We start from the raw sequence: 17322 nt of genomic DNA, 5'->3' as shown, positions 1-17322 counted from the left end.
GGGAGGGTGGAGGTCCCATTCCATGATCCACACCAGCGTTGAGTTGCTGGGTATGATTTGTAGCCAGGCCAATGCTGCCACGGAGCAGGAGCTCCACCCTCCCAGGCAGCATCCCCCCCAAGCAGCTGGTGCAGGCTTCAATAGGCCTGGCAGCCCCACCTCCCACATCACTGCATACACTAGCACGCACACACCTCTCATCACCCAAGATGGCGGCAGGAGCATCAACCCACACAGACAAATAGTTTGCTCCAGTATTAAGACAGCTTCTTATGCATCTTCAGCAGTCTGAAGCTGTGGTATAGTGGTTAGCCAGAGAGTCCTGAGTCCAAATCTTCCCCACCCTTAGCTCGGCCCAACTTGGGCAAGTTGCTAAATCTCAGTCAAGCTTACCTACCTCACAGGATTGTTATGAGTTTAAAAGGGGAGGGAGTGACCCTGCATGCCACCTTGAACTTCTCGGAGGAAGGCCAAAATAAAAAACAAAATAAAGGAATAATTGCCCTGACACCGAGGAAAAATAAATCAACAGGTACAGACTTTCCCTGGATGTAAACATGGTGAGGGGCAAGCCATACCTGTTGAATTTCTGTCTGTGTGAGTCAACACAAACCTTCCCCTTTGGGAGTGAGAAGAGGATACTAGGCAGGTGGTGGTGTGGAATTTGCGGACTGAGATTTACTGTTATCCTGGCCAATATACAAGTGTTCCCCGCCGCCCCCTGCTTGCATCACAGGAAAGGCTTAGCCAGGAGATAAGGACTCTCCCTTTCACGTGGTGCTGGCGTGGAGGGCCAGGACTGCACAGACTGACGGCTCCACAGTTCCTTCCTGTAACCTAGCCCAAGGCAAGCTGCAGGCTGACCTAGGGCCTGGGTAGAGGCGTTGAGACAATATAGGCTTTCCTGTCTGAACAGCCAAAGTGGCAGTGGGGGTTTGAAGCAGCCGAGAAAGAAGGCAACAGGCCGCAAATGAGGGCCAAGGAAGGGGCCCTGCAGGACAAGTGCATGTTGTGTTTCCTCCCTCCCAGTCTCCAGGTCTTTGAAAGAAGGTAAGACCTCTGAAAGGGGTTGGGGGCAGAGAGAGAGTGAGAGAGCGCTAGCTTTTTAACACACACATAACAGCGCATGCCAGTGTAGTGCGGTGGAGGGTGGTCCATTAGGATGAATGGGGCACTGCCCGCCGACCATTCTGTCCTCAGCCTGCCCCCCACCTACCTGCCTTTTTACTTGCATCCAACTGGCCCTGGCCATCAGCTTCCTGCTCCTCCTCCATCTCAGGGTTGCCCTTGTAGGGAGGGAGCAGGGAGGAGGATGTGGACAAAACTAGAATCCGTTGGCTCCGCCTGTCATTGCCTCTGGCTCTGCCAGTCCTTGGCTCCGACTCTGATTCCTGTTTGGGCTCCCTGCCTCCTGTCCCTCCAGTCTCAACTGGGCACCACTCACCACTGGTGTAGTGTAGTGGTTAGACTGTTGGACTGGGAGCTGGGAGTCTCACATCCCCACTCAGCAATGAAAGGATGGAAAGGCCTGCCTATTTTGGTTGTCGACGTTTCTCATTATTCCAGTCTTAAGATCAGAGCTTGGAAGATTATTTTTAAAAAGTAATAAATTACAGTTACAGTTACATGGCCCCCCAAAAGTAGCGATTACCGTTACAATTGCAATAGCTCTGAAAGTAACTGATTACTTTACTTTTACTCAAAAGTAATTGCCACAATTACATTTTAGTTACTTTTTTTTAAAAAAAAATGCCTACAAGGTGCTGGCCTTGGCTGCTGCACATCTAAGTAGCCTAAAACATTAGAAATAAGCACACACACACAGAGGGTAGTAGAATGTTTCCCCCCCGTAAGATTAACAGAATGGCATAGCAGAATCTCACATCCCTTCACCCCACCCCGAGCAATGATGATACCCCAACACACATATTTTTTGTATATATATATTGCCTCCAGCTCTTTTCTCCTTCCACTCCTGTCAATTTTTAAACCATTGTTTTCTCCACCCCGTCTCGCTCTCCACCTCCTCCCTCGTCGCCTCCTAAGCACCCATAGAGCATGAAGGAAGAACGCTGCACAGAAGCCCAATTTGAAGCACATGATTTTTATTCACAAATCAGAGGAGCAGAAGACTTCCTCTGCTCCCCCCCAAGTAATGTGCAAAAGTAATGCTGGAAACATTACAATTACTCCTCAAAAGTAATGAAGTTACTACTCGTTCTATTACCAGCAAAATGTAATGAAGTTACCCACTCGTTACTCAAAAAAGTAATAAACTACAAGTAATTCGTTACTTGTAACTAGTTACTTCCAAGCTCTGCTTAAGATTCAGTTCTCCACATTTCTGCAGCAATTTGCTTTTAAAAAAAAAAAATACTCATGAATATTCACCAGCATTTTAGTGCAAATTTATCCTAATAAGCACATTTACATAGACAGTTTTGACTAATCTCTGCAAGCCGTTTGTTGTCATGTAATGCATTTTTGCATGCTGTTTTCACTCCTATGTTCATTTTGATGCACACTTTCCCCTAATGCATTCTGGTAGACGTTATTTGCTTATTGAACTGCATCGCAAAATTCAAGTTAAGTGCAAATTTCAAAGGATGGCTGTGTTTCAGTTCTCATACTGTTCGCCTTCAAATGCGAACTGAATCGAAATTCTTCCCCAACCCTACTGGGGGGGGGGTTCCTCTCTCTCTCTCTTTCTCTGTTTCTGAAGGAATCCACCAGCCCTCATCCAGAATGGGTGGAACTGGTCAGACAGGCTGTACACAGCTGAAGGCCCTCTGCAAACTACAGCCTCTTCCTACAACTGGGACAAGGATATGAGAGAGAAAAGTGTCTCTCTCTCTCCACCCACCCACCCCACCGCTTCCTACTCCTCCCTCATGCAAACATGCATTTGTGTTGTCTAGCGAGGGTTGGGGTGGAAGGAACGGAGGAGTTTAACAGGAGGAAGGCAGATAAACGGAGCACCCAAAGGAGACTCCTTTGGCTCTCCAAAATCCTAGTGGGACTATGAACATCAGAATGGAAAAGGTAAGAGGGTGGAGTTTGGTGGTCTCTGGGGGCAGTGGGGTGGGGGCCAGGTTAGGAATGAGAACTCCTGTAGGATAAAAAGATGCCTACTGTTCTCTCCGACTCATCAGTCTGTCCTCTCTCCATTTAGGGAGAGGCACTTGGCCCATGCTATTTCTCCCCTCTCCTTACAATCACTCTATGTGCTTCTGAGATTGAGGAATGAAAACAAAAACCACACAGATTCACAGGCAAAGTGGAGTTTCTTACGTAAAAGGAGTCTTGAGAAAACCAAACAGCAGGACACCTGGATCTTATTTGCAACTGAGATGCAGTTAGAGAGCCGGGAAAGTTGTGTCATTGTTAGGGTGTGGTGTGCCAGCTTCACGTAAATGTCTGTGTAGGCAAGAAAGAATATGGGCCCGGAGGGAGGTATCAGATTTGGCCGGAATCCCTTTAGATGACTTGCTGACGATCTCACTGTAGGCAAAGGATTCTAGCAAACTGTCCAGGCTAGGAAGATGAAGAGCAGGGCAGGACAGAAAAGAGCAGGTTCCTTACCTTTGCTGTGGTTCTAATTGCTGTTTTGCATTTTGACCTGGCTGTATCCAGGGCAGGTTGCAAAACAAAGACAAATCCTCTCTGGCAAAATATTTCAGGAATATCTCTAGCCTAAGAATGCATCTTGCACGATGCAGCGATGTCTTGCAGGCCTCCAAATTCTGAGCTGGGGAAGGGCCGTTGCCCAGCGGTATATCACTTCTTTACCCCACAAATGGGGGAACCCACCTGTGGCCCTCCAAGTATAGCTGGACTGGGATAATGGGAGTTGTAGTCCAGTAATATCTGGAAGGCCACAAGTTATCTGCCCCTCATTTGCACAAAATGAGGTTCTAGATTCAGGCCTTGGCTTTTCCAGTTTAAAAGGACTCTCATGGCCATCATTGTGAGAGGCAGTGTGGTAGAGTGGTTAGAATGTTGGGCTAGGACAGGTGTGGGGAACCTTTGGTCCTCTGGATATTGCTGAATTACAACTGCCATTATCCCTTCCATTGCGCATGCTTTCTGGGCTGATGGGAGTTGTAGTTCAGCAACATCTGGAGGGCCAAAGGTTCCCCACACCTGGACTAGGAACTGGGAGACCAAGGTTCAGATCCTCACTCATCCATGAAGCTCATTGGATGGCTTTGGGGCAGTCACAGACCTTTCAGGTTTGTTGTAAGGATAGAATAGAGGCAAAGGGGAGAACCATGTACACCATCTTGGACTCCTACTAGGAGAAAGGGCAGGATATACATCTAATAAATAAATAATAAATAAAAATAAAATAAATGTAATAATAATGAACCACATATCTAACATCACAGTGATTTTCATTGGAGTCAACTCATACAATCAACATCTAAAGGATGATGAGCTATTGCGAAATGGAAGCCCTTGCGCCAAATCTGACCCTCTGAGTGCATGAATCCATGTCCCAAATTATGGACTCCAGAGAGGAAAGGGTGGTGTAGATTAGCAGCATCTGTGGCTGTTTAAGCTGTGGCCGCAAATGAAAGTGGGGTGGATGCCTGACTCCCCGTAATTGAACCACAGCAAATAGAATTGCAAGCAGGTGACCCCCCCCCATAGGGTTGACCCATAGCTCAGTGGTGGAACACATGCTTTGCATGCAGAAATTCTCCAATTAGAACTTATGTGGGGAAACTTTTGGCCTCCGGATGTTGCTGAACTACAACTCCCATCAGGGCCAAAGGTCTCCCAAACCTGAACTAGAAGAATTAGTAGGGTTGCCAGGTTCAATCCCTGAGACTGATCCTGTATCTTTAGGAGAAGAGAAAGTCAGCCAAGTGCAGGTGTTCTTGCAACTCTGTAAAGGGAAAAACCACAAGGTGGAATTCTCCCTTCCCCCGGCACAACTTTTAAAGATACAGAAGTCCTCTTGAAGGCTGGGCCTGGCAACCAAGAGGTCTTCTGTATCTTTAAAAGTTGTGCAGGGAGGAGGGAGAATTCCACCTTGTGGTTTTTCCCATTACAGAGTTGCAAGAACACCTGCACTTGGCTGACTTTCTCTTCTCCTAAAGATACAAGATCAGTCTCAGGGATTGAACCTGGCAACCCTAAGAATCAGGTAGCAGGTAGCATGAAAGACTCTCTGCCTAGGACCCTGAAGAGCTGCTGCTGGTCATAGTATACCATAGTGGGTTGGATGGACATGTAGATTGTGACCTGGTAAAAGGCAGCTTCCTGCTCTGCAAATGCAAATGCTTTGTGAGATCAGATAAGATAGCACATTCTGGTAATCATTAAAGATAGCCAAGTGGGAGGTGGCCTGATCAGACACAGGAAGTGCAACTCACTGGCAAATTTTCTTCTACAAGCTCTGTTGGAAAAAGAAAACAAAATCCCTGTTGTATTCTTGGACCACTCCTACTCTATACAACCAGCCTTGAACATGAGAACTTCCCAGTAGATTGTTTCCGATGTTACTTATTTTATTTCCATCCCACCTTTCTGTCTGCAGACTAAGGGCCCTCACAGATGACTTGTTTTATTGAGCATCCTGATCTGTTTGCAGGGAGATTAGAGGACATTGGCTATGAAATGAGCATTCATTGTGATTTGTTTGTACGGGGAGGCTAGATGATGTTGCGTCAAAGCGAGTGTTATCCCACACTTTTCGCTGTATTTTCCCATCCCCTGCCTTTATTGCAAAAAAGCCCAATCATTTGCGGAAGCAAGCTTGTTGCACAAGACCTCCTGATTTGCTATAATTGCAGGACCTGAATTTGCATGTATGTGATTGAATCCCACCCCAAAATAACAATTATGGAAGTGCCCTTAGTTAAAACAACTATGAGGTTTGTCTTCAGCTAACCATTTCTCTCTGCCTCAGTGTTCCTCGCCTCTAAAATGGGAGCATAACTCAGTTGTCTTGCACCAGGTTCCTTTGTGCATCTCTGCTGGGAGTTTTAGAGTTTGGTTTTAGAATCCTTAGTCCATGGTAACTCAGATGAAGATGTGAATATGCATTTTTATATATATTCAGGTTATCCCAGCAAGGTGGCCAAATGCAAAAGAGTGCAGGGCTACTGTGCCTTTAATAGCTGTGTACCTACACTAGCTGAAATTACTTCTTTTGCATATCTTGCCCCCTGTCCGGTTCAGAGCGGGAACCACGAGTCGGAGACGAGGGTGCAAGGAACTCTTGCTTTATTAAAGTAATGGATACATCAAAGGCTGAGCGCCTCATAGAAAAGACCCTATGCTAACTCACTGCAAGTCCCTAACTACCCTCTAGACATGCTCTGCAACATGTGATGAAAGTTGACTCAGCGCCCCATTCACAGCACGGCTGTCTTAAATAGGAGAGGTCTTGGAGCGTAACCTCTCACTCCTTCGCACACACACCCTCTGTGCTGTCCGCTTCTCCCTGCGTCATGAGCGCGGTGAAGGGGGTGAGTCTCTGTGGGCTCATCTGACAAAACAGAGTTCTCATCTGCAGGTGGGGAAGCAGAGGGCTGGGAAGCGTAGGGCGTCTCTAGGATACTGCTTGGCACAGGAGGAATTACTGCTCTTTCGGAATCCTCCCCCAACGGCTCCGTGGGGGTGTTTGATGGCTGAGCGCTGGCCCGTTGAGGAGCAGGGCTATCTGTGGGAACTGGCGGGGTGGCTAGCTCGCTCTCTTGGTCTGGGCTAGACTCAACAACAGCTGGATCATCCATGCCCACTGACGGCTGAGACACCTGCAACTCATGCCTTCCCCCTCCTTGATCCTCAGGAGGGAAGCTGGGCTCAACACCCCTGGGCTCAACACCCCCCGAACTATGTGTGTGGTCCACGTGGTGTAGTTGGTTGTTGGCTTTGCCCGCTGAGCCACTACTTTTGCCCTTGGCTGCAGCTGATGGGCCTTGGTTGGGGTTCTAGTAAAGAATAAAATAGATTCCATAAGCCAGATATTATGAGCATGGGGAGTAAGGGGTTAAGCCTGTAAGCTTCACAGAAACCTCATCTCAAAAAAGGATATTGCAGAGTTGGAAAAGGTTCTGAAAAGGGCAACCAAAATGATCAAATGACTCCCCTATGAAGAAAGGTTGCAGCATTTGGGGCTTTTTAGTTTAGAGCAAGGGCGAGTCAGAGGTGACGTGACTGAAGTATATAAATTATGCATGGCATGGAGAAAGTGGATAGAGAAAAGTTTTTCTCTCTCTCAATAGTACTAGAACTCATGGACATTCAATGAAGCTGAATAGTGGAAGATTCAGGGCAGACCAGAGAAAGTATTTATTCACTCAGCACATAGCAAAAATATGGAATTCACTCCCACAAGAGGCAGGGATGGCCACCAACTTGGATGGAGAGAACTAGAAAAGGTCCTGAAATGCAAAGATGTATCACTGAACACTAAAGTCAGGATCATTCAGACCACGGTATTCCCAATCTCTATGAATGGATGTGAGAGTTGGACAGTGAAAAAAGTGGATAAGAGAAAAATCAACTCATTTGAAATGTGGTGTTGGAGGAGAGCTCTGCAGATACCATGGACTGCAAAAGAGACCAATAATTGGGTGTCAGAACAAATTAAACCAGAACTGTCACTGGAAGCTAAAATGATGAAACTGAGGTTATCATACTGTGGTCACATAACGAGAAGACATGATTCACTAGAAAAGACAATAATGCTACGAAAAACAGAAGGGAGTAGAAAAAGAGGAAGGCGAAACAAGAGATGGTTGATTCCATAAAGGAAGCCACAGACCTGAACTTCCAAGATCTGAACAGGGTGGTTCATAACAGATTCTCTTGGAGGTTGCTGATTCATAGGGTCGCCATAAGTCGTAATCGACTTGGAGGCACATGACAACAAGAAAAGGCTATCAATGGCTACTAGCCATGGTGGCTGTGTTCTGCCTCCATAGTTGGAGTCCGTATATAATAATAATAATAAATTTTATTTCTAGGCTGCCTATCTGGCCGCACAAGCGGCCACTCTAGGTGGCGTACAAGATCAAGTAAAATACAACATACAAACTACATAAAACCCCAAGAACTACAATATAAAACGAAACCGAACCCACCCATAGCTAAAACCAATAAAATTAGGCTACCCCAGGGATCTTGTAGGCCTGCCTGAATAGCCAGGTTTTCAAGGCTTGGCGAAAACTTGGCAGGGAGGGGGCATGGCGAAGATCATAAGGGAGAGAGTTCCAGAGGGTGGGGGCCACGATTGAAAATGCCCTCTCTCTGGTCCGCACCAGTCTAGCTGTTTTGACTGGTGGGACCGAGAGAAGGTCTTGAGTGGCTGATCTAGTCAGGCGGCATATTTGTTGATGCTGGAGGCGTTCCTTCAGATAAGCTGGGCCGAGACCATATAGGGCTTTAAAGGTTAGTACCAACACCTTGAATTGGGTCCGGTAAACAACTGGTAACCAGTGTAGATCTTGTAACACCGGACTGATGTGATCGCGGCGACAGCTGTTTGTAATCAAACGTGCTGCCGCATTCTGTACCAGCTGCAGTTTCCAGACCGTTTTCAGGGGTAGCCCAACGTAGAGCGCATTACAGTAGTCTAAACGAGAGGAGACCAGGGCATGTACTACCCGTGGGAGAAGATGGACAGGCAGATAGGGTCGCAGCCTCTGTATTAGATGTAATTGAAACCAAGCTGCCCGGCTCACTGCCAAAACCTGAGCCTCCATGGACAGCTGGGAATCAAGGATGACCCTGAGGCTGCGGACCTGGTCCTTCAGGGGCAGTTTTACCCCATTGAGCACCAGGTCTAAAGCTCCTAATCTTTTCCTGTCTCCCACGAGCAGTACCTCGGTCTTGTCAGGGTTTAGCTTCAGCCTATTTCCTCCCATCCATTCACTTACTGACTCCAGGCACTTGGAAATGGTCTCCACAGCCAACTCTGGCGAGGACTTAAACGAGAGATAGAGCTGGGTGTCATCCGCATATTGGTGGCACCGCAGCCCAAATCTCCTGATGATGGCTCCCAGCGGCTTTACATAGATGTTGAATAGCATGGGGGCAAGGATAGAACCCTGTGGCACACCACAATTGAGAGGCCAAGGGTCCGAGACCTTATCCCCCAATGCCACCCGTTGATGTCTGTCTGAGAGATAGGAACGGAACCACCGTAGAACAGTGCCCCCTATTCCCATTCTCTCCAGACGATCTAAAAGGATACTGTGGTCGACGGTATCGAAAGCCGCTGAGAGATCCAGGAGGACGAGGAATGCATGTTCTCCTTTATCCAACGCCCTCCTTAAATCATCCACCATAGCGACCAAAGCTGTTTCAGTTCCATGACCAGTCCTGAAGCCAGACTGGAATGGATCCAGATAATCTGCTTCATCCAAGTGTGTCTTTAACTGTTCGGCCACCACTCGCTCGATGACCTTGCCCAAGAATGGAAGATTAGAAACTGGGCGAAAGTTGTTTAAATCTTGGGGATCCAAGGAGGACTTTTTCAGAATGCGCTTTATTACCGCCTCCTTGAGGGCTAATGGCATCACACCTTCTTCTAAAGAAGCATTCACCACTGCCTTGATCCCTTCACTCAGTTTCTCTTTACAGCCCAAAATGAGCCATGTAGGGCAAGGATCAAACAAGCAAGTGGTTGGCTTCACAGTAGAGAGCACCTTGTCCACTTCCTCAGAGGGAAGAGGCTGAAACCGATCCCACCAGACCGGAATGCAACTGGCCGACTCTGGCACACTTCCTCTATCCACGGCATACGGAATCGCACTCTTTAGGTGCTCAATTTTATCAGCAAAGTGTTTAGCAAATATGTCACAGGAGGCTTTAGAAAGTTCCATGGGTTCCTGCACAACTGGACCGACCAGGCTTTGGACCACTTGGAACAACCTCCTGGGACAACACTCTGCGGATGCAATAGAGGCAGCAAAGAAATCCCTCTTTGCTGCCTTCGTTGCCACTTGGTAGGCTTCATTTGCTGCTCTAACCAGTGTCCGATCGTCTTCAGAGTGCGATTTCCGCCACCGGCGCTCTAGTCGTCTCACCTCCTGTCTCAGCCCCCTCAACCGTGGAGTATACCAGGGCGCAGTCTGAGTTCTATTCAGGGGGAGAGGACGTTTCGGAGCCACCTGGTCAATTGCCCCGGTGATCTCCCTATTCCACTCCATCACCAGGGTTTCGACCGGGCGACCTTCAGACAACTCCAAATTCCCCAGTGCATTCAGGAATCCCTTAGGCTCCATCAGGCTCCTGGGACGGACCATTCTAATAGGTCCCTGTCCCCTGCGGAGGGTGTGCGGCAATGAGAGATCTATATTTACCAGATAGTGATCTGACCATGACACGGGGTTAACAACAACAGCCCCTATTTTCAGAGCACTTCCATCCCCTCCCGAGACAAACACAAGGTCAAGAGCATGACCGGCTACATGGGTGGGCCCCGTATTACTAAGGTGCAGTTCCCAGGAAGTCATGGTTTCCAAGAAATCCGAGGAGCTCCTGTGAGAGCTGCCTCAGCGTGCAGGTTAAAATCCCCCAAAACCACTAGGTTAGGGGACAGAGCCCGCACATCCACGACAACCTCAAGCACCTTGGCCAGGGAGTCTGCTGTGCAGCGGGGTGGGCGGTACACAAGCAGAATTCCTAAACTGCCTTTTGGGCCCAACCTCCAGTACATGCAGTCAACAAACGTGGTCTCGTAGAGAGGAGGTCTGGTAAAAATCAAAGACTCCCGATAGATAATTGCCACACCCCCTTCCTGCCTACCAACCCTCAGCTGCTGCGCATACTGGAACCCGGCCGGATGCTTCTGAAAACCAGTTGCTGGAAGCCACAAGAGGGGAGAGTGCTCTTGCACTCAGGTCCTGCTTGTGGGCTTCCTATGGGCATCTGGTTGGCTGCTGTGAGAACAGGAGGCTGGATAAGACAGACCTCTGGCCTGAGCCAGCGGGGCTCTTCTTATGTTCTTAAGTGGTAGAAATTTGATGAGTGAGGGAGAAATGGAACCTCTAAAGCCTTTGTCCATGCTATGCAAGAGGACATGATCCTGAGGCTCGCTCCACACCCTGCTGCATGTGGGTAGTTGAGGGATGGAGAACCTCCAATATGGAGACTGAATATGGCCCTCAAAACTCTACCCAGGCGACACCCATCACTACCCCTGCTTCACACCACCAGTGTCTTTGTCTGGCTGGAATGTGGCCTTTCCAATAATGTCTCTTGCTTGCCTGATGGAGGATAGAGAGGGGTGTGTGAAAGTGTGTGTGTGGAAACTAGCCTGCAGTACAGAAGTTAAATGTGCATTTTTTCCTTTGCCTACTTTTGTTTCTGGCCCTGCCTGTCACTGGCATGTGGCCCTTGGAAGGTTACCCAGAAGGGAACGTGGCCCTCCAGCTGGAAAAACATCCCCACTTCTGGTGTAGGCGATAGACCAGATCTATCTGAGTAAAGAGCAGAGCTTGGAAAAGTTACTTTTTTGAACTACAACTCCCATCAGCCCAATCCAGTGGCCATGCTGACTGGGGCTGATGGGCGTTGTAGTTCAAAAAAGTAACTTTTCCAAGCTCTGGTACAGAGTGCAAACCAGATCGTGCAGACCTCAAGAGCAGGTTTTTGGTTTACTCCGCTTCTCTGAACCTTTTGCTCACATGGCACTTAACAGTATCCAAATTTAGTTCCCATAATTATCCCTCTGGAAATGAGCAACTGACCCAACGGTGGGATTACACGTTTCAGCCAGTTGATCCAGTCTATTGGCATATTTTAGAAACTGGCCTTATCAGTGGGTATCTCTAACAGGTGAAAGGTGTGTGCGTGTAAGCGTAAGGGATGGAGGAAAAAATTCAGCCATCTTTCATATTCATATCTCTCCACATTTTGGAATGCATTTCTCCAGCTCAGTAATGTGCATAAACATGCATGTATTTGTGAAAATAACATACGCCAAATGAATTTGGGGAAACTGCTTTGTTAAAAAAAGTGTATATTATGCAAAATTGCATACAAAAATGTGTACCTTAGAAGAAATTCACACTAAGACCCCGATGGATTTTCACGAGAACTTTATTCCCCACCCCCTACCCCCAAAAGCTGATGTGGAAATATCAAGAACTGTACTTAAGATGGGGAAAAAATGAGAAAGAGAGAAACCAAAATGGGCAGATTCACCCATCCCTAGAACTTGGGAGTGTGAGTGGGGGTCTGTTGCCCCCTCCAGGTTAAAAAGGATGGAGATCAAAGGGGGGGAAATCAGCTTCTTGTTCCATTACGTAATTCCCTGGGCAGCAAATTTCCCATCATCAGATTTATTATAGCTATCCTGCTGTTCCCCTTCTCCCCAAGCAGGCCAGTTTCTCTGCAGGTCTTCAGCCAAGAGCAAGCAGCTCTGGTGGCCCCGAAGCACTCTGATACGGCTCGGAGTTGACAGTGTAATGAGTTTCCTGGGTCTCGGCCAAGCACCTAATGGCATCCGTGCAGGGCTGTGTTTATTGACTGTGATGAGTGCTGACTTATATATAGGAATGGCAGCAAAGGAGTGCGGGTGGGCAAAGATGAAGGCCCAAGCATGGGGGCGGGGAGTTTGGAAGAAGAGAGATGAGAATGAGGCTGGAGTTGTACGAGGAAGAGAGGGGAGGGCAGGACAGGGAAAAGCGAAGAACTTAGCCTGTAAGTTTCTTCCCTGTTCAGTGTAGGGGCACGAGGTCATTCTCCATTAGTTCTCAGAACACTGCCCGCAAACAACATTTCCCCCTACTCAAACCCCAGTGACCATCACAGAGAGCAACAATAAAGACCTGGAGATGTATTACAGCAGGGGTCGGGAGCGTCAGGCCCGAGGGTGAAATGCCGCCCTCCAGGCCTCTCTATTTTGTCCCTCAGAACCCCAGGCCACACTCCTTCTCCTTAGGCTGCACCCCTCACTGCCTCTGCCTCGCACCCTGTTTTGAATGCTATTTGCCTATCTGGAATGCGTCCTTGAAGTTTGACCATGCCTCTTCTTCCTTGGATGGAGGAGGCTAGGGCAGGGTGTGTGGATGTGTGTAGAAAGTAATCCACCACACAAAGGCAAAGCTTACATTCATTGCTCTGCCCACATTCGTCCTTGGCCTCATCCGTTCCTGACATGTGGCCCTCACAAAGTTGCCCAGAAGGGAATGAGGTGCCTGTATTGCACCACGAGCTTTTGGGGGAGAGATGAGGCCACTTCCGCAGAATGATGAATGAACACTGGTATTGTGTCATGCCTCTCTAGAAAGTGAACCCTTGCCACAGAAAACGATGCTGTAATAGAGTTTTTAGTCTTTCTAAGATGTACACCTGTGTTAGGAAAATTGTAGATTTCTGCTTTCAAAAAGCACTTGGTTAGTATAGGCAAGCCTAGGTGGTAGCCTGGTCGCTATATCAGGGCTCTCCAGGGTTAGGGACCTCAGGACTCTCCCCAAGCTAGAGATTCCTGTTCAGCTAGCCTCCTCTCTCCAGGTTAGGAACGGGGGAGAGATTTGATTCAGTTTGCATTTAAAGGCAAATTTATTAAATTCACACTTTCTGTTATGAGAACCAAACATCCTTCGGAATTCACACTTACCCGAGTTTTGCAATGCAGTTCTCCAACCAACCAATATTTATATTAAAGGAAAGTGTGCATAACAATGAATATATTAGTGAAAATAGCATACAAGCATTATATTAGTAGAAATCCCTTACAAAAATGTGTAGATTAGTCAAAACTGCATATAAAAATGTGCTTGTTAGGAGAAATTTGCACTGAAATGCTGAAGAATTTTCAGAGGGATTTAAAAATCGCAAATTGCTGCAGAAATGTGGAGAACCGAATTTAAGATTGGAAAACTGAGAAACTGAGAGAAATAAAATGGCTAGGTCCTCCATCCCTACTCCAGGCTACACCCTTCACCCTCCCTGAGTAGCTTTTGCCTGGCTGCAATGTGTCCTTGAACTCTGATCATGCCTTTTACTCCCCTAGATGGATAGAGAGGGGTGTGTGAGTCTGTGTAGAAACCACCCTACTGTACACATGTAAAGATTACACCCATTGTTCTATTCAGTTTTGCCTCTGGCCCTACCCAAACCTGACATGTGGTCCCTGAAAGGTTGCCCCAAAAGGAATGCGGCCCTTGGCCTGAAAAAGTTTCCCCACTTCTCAACCCTCACTTCCCCACCTCAAATTGTTGCAGAACTGAAATGGACCGATTTGCCCGTCTCAAGATGTAGTAAATCCTTTGGTTGGAGAGGAGCCCAGGATCAGTTCCCCATCATCTAAGGCTGCAGTGCCAAAGCTGGTGGCATTGGGAAAACTGACACAGCTAATCAATCCATTCAATACCCTGTTGATCTGCACTGGCAAGGCAGAAGTGAAGTCAGTGAGTGCTCTTCTGCCTCTGTCCTTTCCCCATTTTTTTTAAAAAAGTAATATATATTAATGTTTCCCTTCCATCAGGAGGAAAACCGTTTACATCAGTTCCTGAGCTGGTGTAAATTTCTCGTGTGTGTGTGTGTGTGTGTGAAGAACAGATGAATGAATTTGAGTTTCAATATCTTGCAGTTTTTCATTTTTTTCAAGTCTTAAATTCAGTTCTTCATAGTTCCACATCAATTTGCTTAAAATGAAAAAGTCCTCATGAAAATTCACCAGTTTTTTGGGGGAATCCCCCTCCACTCCTTTCCATAGCACCCTTCCTAACAGGGCTGGCACACAACATGTTGCTGCTTGAGGCAGGGCAGTGAATGGTGCCCAAGTTAAGGAGGCCATTCAATTATTTTGGCTTCTGAGGCAGAAAATCCCACAAATGCTTCTCTCTGGCAGCAAAAATGCAACAATAATAAACTGAGCAGCTAACCGTTTTGCTGCCCTTATTTATTTGTATTAAATTCATACCTCACTGTTCCTCCCAAAAGGAGCCCTTTTCTGATAACCAACATCACCTGCTTCACTCTGCCTAAAGTTAGGGCTGGCCTATACTAAGTCTGGGTGCAGCTCCCCCTCCCCTGCCAGAATGTATTTGTAATGCCAGAGATCTGTGCTAGAAATTAGGAAGTGATATGTATAGCTCTGGTTTGCATGTAGCGCTAAACCATGGTTATTAATGTTAATCAAGGTTTATAAAACCCTCAGAGATTGTAAACCGCTTACAGATTTTCTTGCAATCAAGGAGTATATACATTTAAATAAACAAAACTAAATGAATTAAATAAACCACAACAAACCATGGCTTACAAGTGTGGGCTTGTTTGTGGTTAATAAACCATGATTGAGCCCCCGGGCTGTGTTTGGATGATCAGATTAAACTATAATTTAGTAAACCATGGCTTAGTGTTACAGGCAAGGCAGGACATAGTATCCCTGAGCACTTGCAGAGTGTTTTTTCCCCTCACTGCTGAATAACCACAGTTATAGCCTCTTAACTGAGCTTAGTCATAAAGGCTTTTTATGGGGCAGGTCGCATAAACTTTCTTCTTGGCAGATTTGAGCTTTGGCACATTTTGATTTAAAAAGAACAAGTTGAAACATCCTGACGTAGGACCCAGCCTGGAGTGGGGGGTGGGGTATAGATTTCTTCTTCTGTTGTGATTCAGCAAGGAAAAGGAAGGGCAGGAAATATCACAATTTCCTCTCTTGTCTCAGGCAGCTTCTACAGAGGGAGGGGGCTGGGGTGAAAGGACCCAGATGGAAAGGTAGTTGCATGCAAGCGTGTTATCTATTGATGATTCTCTGGCTTCAGAATTTATTGGTTTCCAGTGGGGGGCTCTTCCACTGCCCCACCACCCTCCTGGGTTGAATCCTGGGAGCTGTCATTCGTTAAAGAGAGTCGTTCACTGAGAGTTGTTAGGAGGGCCATATTCCCCTCACAGTGCTACAATTCTGAGTGCAGAAGCCAATTCCTCTTCCCAGGGAACTCTTGAAATTGTTGCTGTGTGAGGAGGAAAGGGGCCTCCTAACAACTCTCAGCACTCTTCACAAACTACCATTCCCAGAGTTCTTTGGGGGAAGCCATGACAGTTTGAAGATACTGCTTTAAATGTATGGTTGTGTGCCACCCCAATCTCTGAGCAGTGCAAGACTTCCAGGGGTCCCTGCGCTTACCCAGGGTTTGGTTTCCTTGGAAAGAAGGCCAGTGGAAACTGTGGTGTCTTTTTAGGAAATATGTTTTTTATTTACACACTTTCCAACCTGAGCTTAAGATGGAGGGGTTCAAAGCGTCAGCAGTCCAATAGATCTTGCTTTTCCATCAGGCTTACAGGAGGCATCCTAAAGCCATGGTGCAGCCTTGCCTCAGACCCAACTAAAAACACAAGTCTCTCTTTTGAACATATGAACATAAGAACATAAGAAGAGCCTGCTGGATCAGGCCAGTGGCCCATCTAGTCCACCATCCTGTTCTCACAGTGGCCAACCACGTGCCTGGGGGAAGCCCGCAAGCAGGACCCGAGTGCAAGAACACTCTCCCCTCCTGAGGCTTCCGGCAACTGGTTTTCAGAAGCATGCTGCCTCTGACTAGGGTGGCAGAGCACAGCCATCATGGCTAGTAGCCACTGATAGCCCTGTCCTCCATGAATTTGTCTAATCTTCTTTTAAAGCCATCCAAGCTGGTGGCCATTACTGCATCTTGTGGGAGCAAATTCCATAGTTTAACTATGCGCTGAGTAAAGAAGTACTTCCTTTTGTCTGTCCTGAATCTTCCAACATTCAGCTTCTTTGAATGTCCACGAGTTCTAGTATTATGAGAGAGGGAGAAGAACTTTTCTCTATCCACTTTCTCAATGCCATGCATAATTTTATACACTTCTATCATGTCTCCTCTGACCCGCCTTTTCTCTAAACTAAAAAGCCCCAAATGCTGCAACCTTTCCTCGTAAGGGAGTCGCTCCATCCCCTTGATCATTCTGGTTGCCCTCTTCTGAACCTTTTCCAACTCTAGAATATTTTGGCCTGAGGGAGGCTGTCCTGAAGAGTTTCAATAACAACAGGATCTCCCTGGCCCATCCACCAGTCAATGGGCAATTGACAGATCCATTTGCCCACCTGGACATTCTATTAGATTAACAAAGGAGACTCATCTGACCAGAAGAGCAAGTTTCTTAGATGCAGAGCCCACCTCCAGGTGCAGGGTTCCACATCAGAGGCTAGAAGGGGACTCATAGAAATCATCTATCTCAACCCCCAAACCCATAATAGTATAATGCAGATAGGGTCTTAGTATTTCTTCATCTGAGATCCAGAAACCTGAGGTCCACTGTGGACATGAGTGCAGGCGTTTGTTTACCTGTGCCTGCAGCCTCCCCCCCCCCCTTAATATACATGTTGGA

General features: G+C 47.2%; 1 protein-coding gene across 4 annotated transcripts in view; it reads left to right on the top strand.

Moving 5' to 3' along the window:
• The first annotated feature begins 776 nt into the window (after nt 1-776).
• The window catches only part of ADCY4 (adenylate cyclase 4), a 79051-nt gene continuing 62505 nt past the window's right edge, over nt 777-17322 (top strand). For 2 of the 4 annotated variants that reach the window (XM_061588667.1, XM_061588671.1), the window contains exon 1: nt 2842-3042. The gene's annotated coding sequence lies outside the window, so the exon portion shown is untranslated. Of the gene's footprint in view, nt 1051-2841; nt 3043-17322 lie in introns of those variants that run through there. The other 2 variants (XM_061588668.1, XM_061588670.1) reach the window with 2 other exon arrangements.

This window comes from Rhineura floridana, chromosome 11 (assembly GCF_030035675.1).
Source record: "Rhineura floridana isolate rRhiFlo1 chromosome 11, rRhiFlo1.hap2, whole genome shotgun sequence".
Lineage (NCBI taxonomy): Eukaryota > Metazoa > Chordata > Lepidosauria > Squamata > Rhineuridae > Rhineura > Rhineura floridana.
Note: the sequence above shows the minus strand (reverse complement) of the source record. Positions and strands in the feature narration are given on the sequence as shown.